General features: G+C 38.8%; 1 protein-coding gene across 2 annotated transcripts in view; it reads left to right on the top strand.

Annotated features, from left to right (window-relative positions):
* Positions 1 to 17,110, top strand: part of GRID2 (glutamate ionotropic receptor delta type subunit 2) — a 1,102,902-nt gene that overhangs the window by 1,560 nt on the left and 1,084,232 nt on the right. The gene's annotated exons all lie outside the window — the stretch shown is intronic.

The raw sequence follows: 17,110 nt of genomic DNA, 5'->3' as shown, positions 1-17,110 counted from the left end.
TGTGTGTGTGTCTGTGTGTGTCTGTGTGTGTTTGTGTGTTAAACATGTGTTCTCTCTATTATTCTGCAGACTGTCATGCAGTGTTTAAAGAGTTTTTTTGTGACAGGTGTGATTGACTGAGATGTGCTATGGGATGTACCACTGCACACATGTCCCATGCAGCCTGGAGACCCACTGTTCTGAGCACCAGTGAGGATGAGAGATGCTTACAATAGACTGCATTCATGTGCCTGGGCTGCAGTGATCAGCCTTTGTGGGACACAAACGCCAGCAGACAGAAAGGAGAAAAATTGTGAAGCAAATGTGTGCGGATTTCCTCTTAGAGGAACCTGTGAGTGGCTAAAAGCTTGTGGGCCCCACCTATTGGCAACAAGGATGCAATGAAGGGAGTTCTGTGGGAACATGCATGTATAGCTGAATGTATTAGACACATATTGAGTGGCATTTCCATTCTCTGTTCCTCATCTCTTAGTGTTCCAATATCAACATCACATTACTATTGTTTTGTCACAAATCTAGTGTAGTCTAGCTTTATGTTATTGGCATGAGGAGTCAGTTATTATGGAAGCAGCATGTGTGGCAGCAGAGCATATGCATCTGCATAGAATATAAACTACACTGATTCCTATACAAATCACAGGCTGGCCATCTATAATCTGAACACGCATTGCCCCTTAGGAAGGGAGTGGGAAGGAGATCACTAATGTAAGAACACAGGAATTCTCCTCCTCCAGCCCATTTTCTGTAGCCTCACCATCAGGGTCTGTGCTCTCTACTAAGTCCCATATCAAATGATGTAACTCCTATTTAAGGGATTATTAATGTTGAAGCAGTACTTAAAGCAAATACATGTTTAAATACAGATAACTGAAACAAAATCTTAACAGAATTCATGTTTGGAACATTGTCACTTACAGCACTTTTTACTTTGACAGTGGATAAATGAGTCCTGTAACCTTTATCAATAACTGTTCTTTAAAGTATATGAGTAACAAAGGTAAAGGGAAGGCAGACAATGGACCAATCTTTATGAAAACACTACACTGTATTTAATGTCTACCGCTACAGTTTTTGCAGCCTACTGTATAAGCAGTGGGCTTACACCCAAGTTGTTACATACACAGAATAAACCATGGTGGGTGTCTTTTTACTACACATGTGAATAGAGTAAACCCAGATAATCTAACGGGACTCCTACAAATGTTATATGGTACAATGGCAAATATCATAACCATGTTAAAAAATGTTTAGGGGTGTATTCGTCGCATCTTGCAGGAGAGTGAAATGTAATGTTCGAGTTTATGATGACAAAGTAAACACTAGGCAAAGAGAATATAAAAAGGCGGGAGGTAATGATTGGGGATAACTCATTTGCTCTATACTACAGCTTTCCATAAGATGTGCTTTATAGAGATCCAGTGATCCATCATTATTAGTTAATGCATATGTGATGCAAATAAGCCTAACTTCATTCTGAGTATTTTCTTTTAAATTTGAATACTTCAGATTTTTCCTTAATATCTTGCACTCTATTTTATTTTACATTAAAAAAGTATATTTATTTCAGAACGCTAATAAACTGTTACTGCTAGAACTTTCGTTTAAATAAAAAATAAAAAAAACAATTGTTACAGTACGATAGCTAATTTCCTGTTAGTACAGAACCTGATATTTGCATATTTGCTACATGCGACCACACATAAATTGCTCCAAACTGAACAGTAAAGCAATTCAGACATTTAATTTAACTTGAATTACAATTAGTGCATTTGACAAGGGGATTAGTTCTTTTATGGAGCACTTTGTTGCCATGAAACTGGAGAATTGATAAGTCTTACATAGTGTATAATCATTTCTACATTTATAATTAGATTCCAGTCAATGGATCAACCCAAAATTCACTAACTTGGTTACTATATGAAAGCATGTGTACTGACGGTAAAATAAAATAGAAAGGCCTGGGATTTTACCAAAGCTTTAAAGATCTGGCTACCGTAACTGTAATTGAATCAGCCAATTTGTAGTGAAAACAAGGTCAGTGTGTACAGTGCAAATAAAATACTTGTGGGTGATTGATTTGTAGTAATGTGTGCTGTAAAAGAACACTACATGGATTTGTAAAACAGCTATTTCATGGATATTCCACTAAGGTGTAGTGTTTCCCATTTGAGAATAGTATTTGTACTGTTGGTCTTTGGCTAAACAGCTGTCTATTAATAGATCTTAGGATATATATTTAAAGAAGCCCATTAGAACACTACAAGAAGACTGATAGAGACTGAGTAGCATTTACATGTTGTGATTGATTGTTTTAAAGTACATTCCTTGCATTGGGATATTGATTAACTTCTTATTCTCACTTATTTAATAGCAATTAACCTTTTATGTGCTGTAGATTTAGGGAATGAATAACAAACATGGCCTTCCATTAGGGAATAGGAGGTTTAATTATACATCCTGCTTAGCATATTTCACAGAGTTATAAAAGACACAGTGAGTACTACTATCTATCTTATTACAAATGCATATTAAAAACATTGATTGAAAAGATAAGTATTTACATTTACAATTCCCAGTTGAGAAAGGTTTTTATGGCATTCTATGTCTTCAGTTGTTTTGTATCATGTGAGTGTACAGTATATTGCTAGAGTAATTTCATCAGACTGACATTACTTGATTGCTTCATAGTTTCCTAATGATCTACATGCTGTATGAAGGGTTGGAGCCGTGAACAGAATGGAAATGGTTCCTACATTATGAAGCCCTGCATGAAAAAACTGTTCTAATTTATGATGCACAAAAGCAGCAATCTCTCAGATTGCCCATTTTACCTCCCATTTTCTTTAAATATCAGTCCTCCCCCAGCATATGTTCATATGCAACTAGTGTTTGCAGAAAGATTTAATTAAACAGGGATTTGGAGGCTTTTGAAATTATCTTAATTTGTAGTGTTCTCTTATAGTATACATATGATTCAGATCTCAGTAGTTAGAAGTGCCAGCTGACAGAATAATACATTCTGAATTCCAGTATTCTCTACAACACAAAGCTTGTCAGCTGCAAGGTAGTTTAGGGAGTCTCACCCAATGTGTGACTTTGTGCACTTTTGGGTATTATGGTACTGTACAGTAAGGACATTTAATGGTTTTCATAATAAAACAACTATTGGTTTTTTAGCAAAGTAAAACGTCTTTTGTAAGCTTGAACCAGATAAACAAAAGCAAAGATATTGATTTTTAAATATATTTTGTTCTTATTAATGAATTACCAAATATCCAGCTCTCACATATACAGTAGAGGAACTATGGGGACTCCATTCCAGGTATTTCTGCAGTTCAGTAATGTTCCCTCTGCTGGAACCACAATATGCTTTCACCCTACATCTACAATCCAGGAGAATTATGGATTCAGTATTGTACATTATTTTTCTATAATAAGGCTCAAGAGCAAATCTGGCAAGTTATTGACTGTCTTAGAACATAACATAGATTTATTTTTCATAGTAATTTCTGATGTCAATACGGGACAATAAGCATGTAAAACTGAACTGGGGGTAAATCCTACTAAACTGGAAGCTGCCAGGAATATGAATTAGCCTTTGGATGATACATAAGCCAACTGGAAGTCACTTATGACTGACAGGAGAAGGGCAATTTAGAGGAAAGCTGTGGTATGTTGCGCTATTCTGCTAGTAAATTTGCATTATTGCTCAAAGCTTTCTAAGAAAAGAAGATAACTTATTCAGGAGAGGCGGTCTTGATGGAAAAATCCCCTTTATTATATATTGACATATGCACCCAAAGCATCTCTATAGAGTACTTGTGCACACCTCATATATAAATATGCTATGAATCATATAGCACTCTCTAATGCATTTCTGCACATTGACAGAGGAATGTAATGCAGTAAAAAACACCTTGCTTTAAAAGCCATTGTGGAGATGATGTTAATTACTTGTGATTAAGGTCCAATTTGCACATTCTAGATGCAGAAGAGGTATCCAGCTGCCATACTGATTTATTAAATATTTCAAACCTCACAAATGTGAAAATTATAATAAAGATGATCTACATGCCATTTCTTTTCTGAATTAATCAATACCTTAATGTGGGTCAATAGAGCAGTCGTTTGGAATGTTTTGAAGCAGAAGGGCCAAAGACACTGTACTCTTGGACTCGATTGCTAAGAATTTGTTCTTTTGTTCAGAAATTCCTTTATGTTACATAAATGCATTTAGTTCTAAATGTTTCAAGCCATTATAATTTCTCCAATTAGGAATAGAAGAAACCTTTTAGAATATAAAGGACACAGAGGTTTCAGCAGGATGTTTCTGTAGGATAAAAGTATCATAAATCTAAATGTACAGATGGAAGTCATTTTATTTTGCGTAAATTCCTGATAGATCACCTCTGTGCTACAACGTACATGCTACAAGCAAAATATTTATCCTAGAAGAGTAATGTGATTTAGTATACTCCTGATAACATAATATAAAACATTCAAACTTGTAAATGTCCACTCCAGCAAATACAGGGCATAAGGACACAATTCCATATGAATCACAGGAGTTTGGTCTACTTTTTAATGAGTCCATTAGAGTTGCTTTAAATTCTGATACCTAGACAATTAAGGAAAGAAGAAAAAAAATGCTGTGAATTATCATAAATAAATGTTTGACATACTTACCTATTTCCTGTCAGATCAGGGAGGGGGTGTGGTCTCATCTTGGGTGGCCAGTAAGGGTGCATGAGCCCGTCATCATAGCCCATATTGCCAGCATTGAAAAGTCTGGGAGTGGCAATGATGATAACATTTTAAGCGCAAATCATATCATCTGCCTCCCACACTTTTAATGGTGATTAGTCAACTTTCCCGTGGGAATCAGAAATTAAGAGTACAAACGTTGTACAGTTTAGAAACACATTACACAGATCTGTATCTAAGAGCAATGCATTACATGTACTAAATGAATAGGAGTATACTGTAAGTGTACATGTGTGACACTCAAAAAAAAAAGTTCAATTTATAACCAAGCACAACTTCTGAGATCCATTACACAACTAATTCCCAACACAAATCATTGTACAAAACACATGGACATTCATTACAAAATTTCTCTTTGGTATTTTATTAAGTGGGAATGCTGCTGAGTATTCTCTTCGTAACTGTAAAATTTGAAAATGGTTATCACAAATGACAATAACCTGCATGCACTACATATCACAGAAAAAAACTTTTTAGAAATCACTAAAACCGTTAACAATCCTATTAAATAATAAAGGCAATTTACAAATTACCAAAATAAGTTTGCATCACCTATTGGGCCCCATTTAAGTCTATTATCCACAGTAGTTCACGTGGGAGTACTCAACTGTAACCCCCATAGCTCCTTTATCTAGGTGTCCAAGCTCAGAGTCTTAAGCTGGGTACATATACATACAATCGTTGGGCCGTCCTTCCATTCTGGGTCGAACGGCCGTTCAATTGTATAGGTGTGTACGCTGTCCCGTACGAGCGATAAACGGGCAAAAACGATCTTGTCCGTCCATACTCGGTCGGTCGAAGGTTCATTGCCTTTTAATTTTCATCCGACCACCCGGGTCCATATCGGAACAAAAGTGCAGTGTGTACGCACGTTCGATCGATATGCTGGACGTTCTTGCGACTATATGTTCCAAGGCTGCATGATCTCTCCTAAAGCACAGCATGTAGTCACTCTCTCGATTGTCATTGCATGATGGTTAACACCCCTGCTGCACAGGTACTTGTAGTGCCATGTAAAAAGATGTAGTCAGCCGGCAGGGTGACTAGAGACAGACATACGGCAAATAGCTGGGGTGCGTGTCTAGATGTAGTCAGCCGTATGTCTGTCTCTAGTCACCCTGCCGGCTGACTACATCTAGACGCACACCCCAGCTATTTGACGTATGTCTGTCTCTAGTCACCCTGCCGGCTGACTACATCTAGACGTGCACCCCGGCTATTTGACGTATGTCTGTCTCTAGTCACCCTGACGGCTGACTACATCTTTTCATCTTTTTACGTGGTACTACAAGTACCTGTGCAACAGGGGTGCACCATCATGCAATGACAATGACAATTGAGAGAGTGTGTACAGTGGTACAATCTTTTTCTTGCTACTGTTTGTACGGGAGTACATCGGACGTCGCAAGTAAAATTGTACAGGTGTGTATGCGCGTATCGGCTGTTGTTTGTGGACAGTCCAACGTGTCTACGGTCGGTCGAACGGTCGCAAGAAAACAGGGATTGTATAGATGTGTACCCAGCTTTAGTCATTGTGCAGGACTAGGCCAGCTGTATTCCAAAGGGAAAAGTTTTCCTTTCTTTGTATATAATATGACACAGTTCAGCACCAAATCAGAGGTACTATGTAACTTTCTTCAGGTAACTTTCTCAATCGAAGGCTTTGCTCTGAAAACAACAGCTGCCATAACAGCAGCAAATCCTTACACTGGAGCTAGTATTTGCAGTTCAGGGTTACAAAGGGAAGAACCCTAGTTCTGAGTAAACTTACTGCTTGTGCCACTTTCTTGGGCCAGCTTTCATTTAAATACACAGTCCTGCCATTGAGGTGTAGTGTAAGGGGATTGGGTTATACCTCTCTCGATGACTCTGTCTTTATACCTGGCTGCAAGCAGCTGTCTCGGCTTCTTGCCTTATTTGGAGGCCTCAGCCTGCCTCAGTCAGTAACAACTTGCTGTTGCTTTGAAGGTTATTGGCACTATAGCACTCCATACAACTTGCACACCAGAGTCAGATGATTATGGCAACAATGGTCCTTTTACCCCTTACTCGAGGGATAGATAGTCTGTTACAGCAGGGCTCATAGACACAGCGCAACCCTTACTCCATTTCAGTTACCTCAGAGCAGGGGTGGCCAAACCTGTCCTCGAGATCTACCAACGGTCCACGTTTTCCAGGTTACCTAGCTGGTGCACAGCTGTAGTCATTACTAACTGTCACATTTTAAAATATGCTGCATTCATTCCTACTATAGATCCACAGGTTGCCTGGAAAACATGCACCGTTGGTAGATCTTGAGGACAGGTTTGGCCGCCCCTGCCACAGAGTCTTTCTAACTGCCAGTAGTCGTGTGACCTGCTATGCCTGCTTGTGCAGCTGCTGAGGCTGCTGGGATTTTTCCACCTGTTTAAACATGTACACTATAGCGCACAGCACAGTGCCATTTATAACAACTTGTATAGTGGGGTATTACACATGTGCAGTATAGTATTTAATTTAATGAAATGAAAAGTCTTGCAGGATTTTTTTCTCTGCGTGGGTTAGAAATAACTCTCACAATTTCCAGACAACCCAGCAGGTCTTATGTTTCAGGTCAAACAACAGGTACACAGTAAGAAAATGGTAGGCAGAAATCTTTGCCATATGAGTCCAAAACTGAACAAATAATTACTGTATAACAATATTTTTCTGCAAATCTATGGACCAAGACCTTTATTGTGGTATTTGATGTGCCCTGCTCAGACAATGTCATCATAAAAATATATCCTAAATGTTGTGCTTCTGCTATTAACTTAAATAGAGCTGTTATGCAACCACAAGTCCCATCATGCCTTGCCACAGTTTTACTATTAGGGAATGCTTAAACTATGGACCTTATTCTAGTAGTCTAGTAGACGCCGCCCACCCCCTCGCACGCCGGGTTTGTTCACACTGTTCACATAAACATCCATTCGTAGGCCAGGGGGAAACATCCACATAATTCGATGGTCACCGACCATAGAATGATGTGTAAGATGCACGCATATCTAAGTGACTCTCAGGTCACTTAGATTTGCGTGCACCCTCGACAGGAACTGGGCAGGCAGCTGACATTCTGTGATGTCAGCTTCACACCCCCTGCACGCGCATCACCGGGCGATTTCCATGGGAATACTTAGCGTTTTCATGGGAATGCCCATTAAAAGCTGGACATTCCCATGGGCGAATCCCTAGGCCCACCGCCCCCCTCCGGCAGACTTGGTTGCGTGTGCCCGGTGAACAGTCTGTTCGCTGTGGCCACACGCACCTGGGACATGTACATGGGCAGAAATGCCCATGTGCATTTCAAAAACATTCACATGCAAGCATGTCAATCAAATTAACCTCCTATGGCAAGGCATGCACGGATGTGTATTTTCACAACAGTTGGAGGGCTGCAGGTTGGACATGCCTGCCTTAGGGGATCATTTTAGTATTTAATGAAGCAATACGGTTAGGACAGTCGCATGGGCCCTTGGGCCCCTGTGCATCATAACTAAGCACCACACTCCAAGCCCATAACCATTATGCCTGAACAGAAGCTTCAGATTAAGGAAGCTGCTGGCTGCTGCCTATTCCTGTTATATTTCAGAACTCTGTGTGGAGTAATGATGTGATAGGACAGCAATGATTATATGTTTCAGTGCTTTTTTTGTGGTAAAGACACTTTAAAAAAATTTTTCAAGGATTTCTATTATTGGGCAGATGTAATAAGGAGGTAATAACGCAGGAGATACTGCAAATATTCCCTGCATTACTTTAATATCAGTAGCTCTCTGGCTTTTTATTTGGAGCTTCAAAGCCCTTGGTCTCACCATGCTCAGATGGTGGCAACTGTCAGTTTTGCAGAGGCTGCATGTGGAAGGGAGATCTTTTTAGATTCCTTCATTGTGTGTCAGATGCTCCTCCTCTGCTTACCCTGCTTGTTCATATAAACAGAGCAGTGTATATTTGGAGACAGCAGATAAGTATTTGTGGCATTGCCTGGACACACACAATAGGAATGGACCGCTGGCTGCGGCATTGTAGATCAAAAACATGACAATGTTCTCTGGGTGAGTCATGCGGGATACGGTCACTAGGTCTGCAAGCATTAAGTTGACACCACTAGGTTGACATGCATGAAGGTCGACATGACTGAAGGTTCACATGGAGTTAGGGCGACAGGGTCATTAGGTTGACACAAGCATTATGTCAACATGGGGAAGGTCGACCGTCAAAAGCTCCAAATGGGGGTTTTTCCCCTTTTTTTTGAGCCAACATGTGCCGACAGATGGTATTTCATGCTCTACCATCTACTAGGACATGGTGGGACAATAAAATAATGTGTCAAGTGCAGTGAGGCACCATGCCTGAAGCATGGCGAGTGCAGTGTGCCATGCAAGGGGATGCGGTGCCCTTTTAGTGCCCATGTCAACTGGGTAAAAAAGTGAAAAACCATGTCGACCTATTGACTGTGGACCTTCCCCATGCCGACCTAATGCTTGCGTCAACCTAATGACCCTGTCGACCTAACCCCATGTCGACCTATTGGTGTTCATCTAATGCTTGTTGAATTAGTTGCTGTCTATACAGTGATCCATACCCAGTGAGGGATGCAGTTAAAATCCCGGCGGTCGGGATCCCGGCGTTCAGAATCCCGATGCCGGTATCCTGACCGCCGAAATGCCGACACATTCTCCCTCCTGGGGTGTCCACGACACCCCTGGAGGGAGAATAAATTAGCGTTCCGAGCGCAGCGAGGCACCGGGCCCGCTGCGTGGCGAGCGCAGCGAGCCCGCAAGGGGGGGGCGATCCACGTCCCCCCCTTGTCAGCATTTCGGCGTCGGGATTCTGAACGCCGGGATCCCGACCGCCGGGATTCAATACTGGATCCCCCAGTAATGCTAAAGGAGAACTGTATATATGCTTAGAGTATGTGTTGGTCTGCATTCTGTGCAGAAATTTCCTTTCTTGTTAACATCCTAACACTTACTACCTCTCTGGTAGTAAGTGTAGATATGTTCCGACTGCATTACACTGTGCATTTTTATTGGTGTGCTCATTTTTGGAGAAAATGAATGCAAATATACTAAAAAAAAACTAGCAATATGTTTAACTTTGCTTCCGTCCTAAAATCTGGCAAAGAGAACCTTTTAAAATTGTCAGAACCGGAGAAAAACAACTTTTGTCACTCTTCTAAACTAGACTTGTTAATAATTGATGCGCTAACAAGAACATTTGCAGCTACACGAATAATCATGCAAAGTTATTTAAGACATTGTGGTCATCAGAATTATTTCTTTTTACTTTCTTATGCAAATGCGTACTCATAGTGAATCTAATCTACATTTGGACTTATTGTTTTCTCGAAGCATGGATAATTATTTTGTCATTACATCATTGATACCACTTTGCATGATTTTACAATTTAAGTGATGTGTTGTCAAATTCTGTCATGGGGAAGTGATGACATCCAGAACAATATGGTTTTATACAAGTAATTGTGTTGTTTGATAAGAATGGATCCCTTGAGGTTTAATTCAATAATATGTTTCAGGTGTACATCATTAAGAGGGTTGTATAATTTGCCTTGATTTTTCTTACACAAAGACTTCAGACAAGCTTGATTCCCTTGAGAAATATTCTGTATTATGGTAGTATGGGAAGTGAGTAGTTATAATAGTTAAATAAAGACAATTGTCATTTTAGATGTCGCATAATGTGATTTTCTTACTTGTTATATCTAATAATATGGTAGTTTTTAAACAAAATCATATATAATAAATTGAATTACCATGCCTTGCATAAGAGTAGAATGCAGCAGCAAATGTAGTATTTCAGAAATAGGCTTATTTTTTGACCAGTGGTCTTTATCAGGCTATCTAATTAAAACCTTTTTTTTTTTGTGGAAAAAATTCCAGTTTTTGGGAAATAAAAAATGAGATCCAAATAAGTGTTTGGATCCCATGTGTTATCGGGCCCTGAGGCATGCAAAGCATAATAAGTGATGGGTATTGGAGATAATTGAATATCCCCCAGTGAATCAATTATATGTGGTAAATTATGTCAGCTAATTGAATGCCCCACTTTGAATCATCCACATAGTATTACAAGCACTGGCATATCTTTAATGGGTGCAAGGTGTGCAGTGCATATGGGCCCCTGGGTCCAGGAGGTCCCAAATACTGTACACTCTGCACCCATTAAATGATACTCCCTTCTCTGTTGGACTGTGCAGTGAAAATAAAAAAACACTGAGAAAATAATCCATTGCCATTGGATGGTCATTTTCTGGTGATTCGTGTATGCTCAGTAGAGGTGTCCTCAGGAACATGGCTTGGGTGCTATATTCTCCAAGACCTGCACATGAGCAGTTGACTCTGGCACAATACCAGGGTCTCTGCACTGCCATAGAGGAGGAGGCCGAGTCAGAACTTGCACATGGGCTGCCTCTTCTCTTAAATCTCCCCTGGTTACAAGGTATCAAATATTTGACATTAGGCATATTTTGAAAACATAACTTCTTAACCCAAATCTTTATACATCAAATCTTAATAAATATTTCATTTAAAAAATGTAAAAGTACAGAATACAAACATTGTTGTTTACTGTGCAAAAATATAAAATAATATAAATACTGTATGTAATATAAATTGTTTTTGACATCAAACATTGTATAAACAACCTTCACCAATGATAATTATATTTTTGGTTGGTAAAGGAGTTAAAATAATTTATAACAAAATATATTTTGCCTGTGCAGTACATTTTCCAGATCTGTGAGTTCTCAATCATTGCATTGATTCCATGACTCTCTGCCCTCTACTCTTACTGCACATTTTTTGTCAAACATACATGTTTAAATGTCTGAATGTTATACCAAAAACATAAAATACATAGAAATACAAACATTCTCATTTAAAGAATCAAACCTGGGTTGCCAAGCATGGAGTGCGGCACACTTATCCACTGGCCTACAACATGTGTTGATAGCAACGCATACTCATGTGTAAGGAGTGATCCCTTGCCATCAGTTATGCTTACGCTGTGTCAGCTACGGGATGATTGCTGCAACACGCTGGTTTGCATTTATATATAGTATGCTATTTTTATTAAATGTACACTTCCCTGTATACAGTATCTCAATGGAGGTTTTTGTATTGTAGTAATGCAGTCAAAAGAATTTTCCTCCAGTACAGTATCGCAATTCGAGGATTCATGTAAAGAGCCATTTTCTTATATAGTGTAATACTGTTTTAATCCACAAAAAGACATACACAAGAAATATTTAAAAACATAACAAATTGGGAGCACACAAACACAAAATACCCTGGGCAATATAAAGGATACTGTGGCTGTAAGTACCAAATATTGTGGAACTATTTAGGTAAGGAAACAGTTCAAATGAGCTTGAATAGAGAGTGCAGCACCCGGGTAGTCAGCAACCAGTTCAAGTTTGCAGGTAATGTATCCACACACATTTAAAAATATAATATATACAAAAGTGAAAGTATAAACCGGGACCCAAACGAGAGAGAATAAAAAGGAGAAAAGGGATAAAATATGTAAGAGAGACTATAATACCAATTTAGCTCAAAATCTAGAAAAGATAGACAATAGACAGCGCTCGGATCAGGTACAACTTAGTACAGGCATGTCCAAACTATGGCCCTCCAGCTGTTGTGAAACTACAAGTCCCATCATGCCTTGCCACAGTTTTGTTATTAGGGAATGCTAAAACTATGGCAAGGCATCCTGGGATGTGTAGTTTTACAACAGCTGGAGGGCCTTATTTTGGACATGCCTGACCATATAAAACAATAGCCAGTTGCGATAATTAAAAACTATATTTAATAAATAACAAAAAGTAATAAATAAATCAATAATAATGAAAAAAATTAATTTCCTTTAGATAATACAATATACATTTATACACACAGGCCAGTGGTTCTAAAATAACAGTGGTTAGTGAGATATACAGTGGTTTGCATATTTTTTATTCACTTTACAGAGCACTGGTGATGGGTTATCTAACTTCTCAATGTTGTATATTTATTTTTGGCTACTGAAGAAAAAAAAAAAAACATTCTCACTTAAAGAACCAAACCCAGATCTCCAAGCAAGGCCTACAACACCTAGTGATAGTGACCAATGCTAATGTGTCAATGTTAGGAGTGATCCCTTCCCATCAGTTATTTGTTTGCTGTATCGGTTTTGGGGTGATTGCTGTAACATTTTGGTTTGCGTTTATATACAGTATGCTATTTTTATTAAATGATTTGCCTAGGGGACTCAGACCGACACACAAGGATGTCAATGGAATGTAGCTTTAAAACATGCATCCGAATACACTAGTTTTATTTAATGACTTACATGATATTGATCTGTTAAAACCAGCTCCGGAGTGGTACCATTACTTATGGAAATATTTGATTTATATATCGTGAAAGCTCATTGAAAGATAAAGTCTCTCTAAGAAAAGGGAGGAATTGGTAACAAAATATGTTGGTTATCAGATAGGCAGTTCTCAAAGCCTTAGTTTGTGTAAACAAGATAGCCCGATTAACCAAATGCGGTGATAAGTATGCCCAGTTGATTGTAATCAGGGAATTTTTTTTGTAAACTCATACACCGGCAATACCTCAATTCAGGAATAGTAGTCCCCTTGCCACAGTCACACAATTATGTCAAAGGTGTGGTTCAAGCTACACCCGCTTGAAAGCCGGCTGGCCGCTAGAGATGATTTGGCAAACGTAGGTGCAAGCGTGTGGACTTACAGGTTCCAGACGGAAGTGGGGAGGTGAAGCTTGTTTAGCAATCTCCGATTGGAGGTATGAAGCACCGGGTAGTGATGTAGTAGCGGTGAGCAATACAGGACTGGCGATATCGGGAGGTATTTGTAGTTTCCAAATTTTATCCTTGAGGCGTTTCTCCGCTGTGCATAGGTTGCGGTTTCATCGGAAGTAACATTACAGTTGTCATGGTCCATTTGCCAGAGCTTGTATTGTAATGTATATTCATCCACCACTTGATTAGTCTCCACTGATCCAGTGGCAGATGGATAGCCACCCTGTGGTGTAGATGTGTATGTTGTCTTGCCTCCACGTGCCTCAATGTGCCTGTGCGTGCTCCAACTGAGGCGTGACAAAGCCTGCACTGAGGCACTGAAAAAGGAACAATGTGCGAGGCTCCATCTGTACACATGTTCAGGTACAGCCTGTGAGCAGTAGAGAATGTTGGGATCCCATATGAACAAGATGTGCTTTGGTGTTGGGAAAGCAGAAAGCCCATCTTGTTCATATGGGCCCCATATTCTGAAAGCAATTCTTGAAAGATCTGAATTGTTAGAACACCATACATGAATTATACTACAATTTTTGTACACTTGAGTGTATTGACTTCTATATTAATGTTTTTGTTTTAAATATTTCTTAATTTCAAAGGTATAGTACTTCTCTTGATTTATAGATTTATATATTGATAAGAACTGGTTGCACATTAGGTGATTATGATAACAATATACAGTGATTAATGAGATTTTCGTTTTAATGTGAATGCACTATATTGTTAATGATGCGTGCTCCAGTGGGTCATTAACGACCCCCTCTGTCACCTGTAAATGCATTTCTTCAATGTCAACAAATAAGCCCATTCTGCAAATTGCCCAAGCTATTCACAATCTATTCAAAGCATTCAATAAGTTCTCTGAATTATGACACTTTGGGAAAGGAACACATTTTGTGAGCCAACAAAAAAGACTAGCTGGGAAAATGCTACCAAGTGAGAGCAATAAGGAGTTGCATAGTGTAAGCAAGTTCATACAATGTCTATGCTTCAATATGACCCCCTCCTCATCCTCCTCACAAGAATGTTTTCTGCATGTCTTTTTTGCAAATGAATTGTTTCTGCTGAGAAACACTGACAAAATGTGTAGGAGGTGGTCCCAATACACCTTATGATGTTGTCATCTATAAACTTTAAACAACTCAACCTCTGGTTCACCTGCACATTCTACTAACTTGAGAGATTGCATCGCCAGTGAGTCAGAGAAAGGCAACTTTCTAGGCTACACCAGGGAGACCATGAGAGATGCTGCTAATGTGTGCTACTGTATATTGTGTATATGTTAGCCTTATAAATTGTATGTTTTGTTTGTTGTATGTGCATTTCATTAATATATAAAAATTTGAAGTTTTCTGTGTGTTTTTTATATACGCCTATGACTGGTGCTTATGTATGACTTGTTATGTATTATATACGGTACACTATAATTGCCTGAAAATGATTTGCCCGGGGAAGTATTGACCATTCCATTACCTGACAGACTCATAAAAAACTGTAATGAATAAGACTTCTCAGATTTTCATGTGTACATGCAGTGTATATGTGCATACAACCAATAAGATATATATTAGATGAAAGAGAGAGACCCTAATAGTATAGTATTGGTAGTAACATGAATGTAGGCACATCTATCAAGAATGTACCAATGACTATCTGTAAATTAGTTTTTTGTTACCTTGTCATTTAATAGAGAAGACAGCAGTTATGTGATATTAGCACAGTGCTTTAGCACTGAAGCTGCAATGCATATTGAAGGGTAATTTGTACACAGAGGTACTCCGAATACATGCAAATCGTTTAGGTGAGGGGATTTAATGTACTCATGCTGCATCTCTAGTCTGCCACTTGGTACATTTGTCATATCAACAAGCATCAGAGCAAAACTGTTGAAAATGTCTTTCAGAAATGAGCCACTGGAACCATTGCAACTTCATCAGTGAATACTTATAGTACAATCACTGTGGGGGTGGGCTGGGCCTGAAAATATTAGTGTGGGTGACGGGCCCGGCATCTACAGCTGTGCTGTTCTTCCCCCAAGTGCATTGGAGGGGTTGGACGGCAGGCTGTTCTAGCAGGGCGCTGCAAGAGTGCCAAACACATTTCAATCAGGCAGTTTGCCATGCCCTGCTAAAACATGTGTTGTTATATTTCTTCTGGAATATGAACACAACCAAACTTAGTGTTTCAGAGTTTACATTGTTAAAGAACATTGCATGGTATTGTATAAAGCTTTTGCTGTTTGCTGGTTTGCATATAATTGCAAACCATACACTGTTTAGTCATATGTTAACTTATGACTTATAGCAGAAACTAAAATCTATGTATTGGGTAGATTTTGTAAAGTGTTGTCTTATTTGTAAATCAAATGTGTCTATCTGTTTTAAAATGTGAAAATAATCTCTTTAAATGTTTAGCATTTTCTGTTTAATCTTTAACACCTTGCAAATGTTAGAAAGTAATTATTTAAAAAAATAAATAAATAAATGTATATAAAGTGGTTTTACAATAAAATATTCCATATTTGTTACACAAGGTGATAGAGGATGCATTGCAGATACCTTAGGTATTCCGTGACCCTCTTGACACTTTTGCTCATTAGAAATATCATTGATCTCTACAACAAGGGTGACCTTCCTTCTTCACAAAAAAAGTGCAGTCAGTTACTAATTCAAATAGAGCTGAAGAAGTGGCCGTATCCAGTGCCAGATTAAAGGCCTATTATCAGAAAGGGAGTAGGTGAGGACAGTGCCATGTATGCATGTAGAAACTATACAAGATATGCCCCAGTGCCTCCCTTAATATATAGAGGTTGAGTATCCTTTATCTAAATATCCGTTATCCAAATTATTCCGAAAACCAAGCATTCCAGATAGTGAAAAAAAAATTATTGCTAAAAGCACTACTGCGGACATTGTAACAGCACTACCGAGGACATGATATGTAACTGGCATTACTGGGGAAAATTTCTAACAGCACTACTGAGGACATGATATGTAACTGGCACTACTGAGGAAATGATATGTAACTGGCACTACTGAGGATATGATATGTAACTGGCACTAGTGAGGACATGATATGTAACTGGCACTACTGAGAACATGATATGTAACTGGCATTACTGGGGACATTTCTAACAGCACTACTGAGGACATGATATGTAACTGGCACTACTGAGGACATGATATGTAACTTGCACTAGTGAGGACATGATATGTAACTGGCACTACTGAGAACATGATATGTAACTGGTACTAAATATGTTCAAGAAAATGATTGCTTGGCATTCAAATACAGTGCACTAGATAGTACAAAAACTTTGTTTCATGTTTTATGCACAAATAAAATATATTTGTGTGTATTTCATGTGTTTGATGTGTTTGTACAAGATAAACGCAAGATACCTTGAGATACATCATTGAAATATAAAATATTCTGAAATACGGAATAATCCGGTATGCAAAATTCTTCTGGTCCTGAGCATTTTGGATAAGGGATACTCAAC

The sequence above is a fragment of the Crinia signifera genome, chromosome 1 (genome assembly GCF_055691185.1).
Source record: "Crinia signifera chromosome 1, ASM5569118v1, whole genome shotgun sequence".
NCBI classification, from domain to species: Eukaryota; Metazoa; Chordata; class Amphibia; order Anura; family Myobatrachidae; genus Crinia; species Crinia signifera.
Note: the sequence above shows the minus strand (reverse complement) of the source record. Positions and strands in the feature narration are given on the sequence as shown.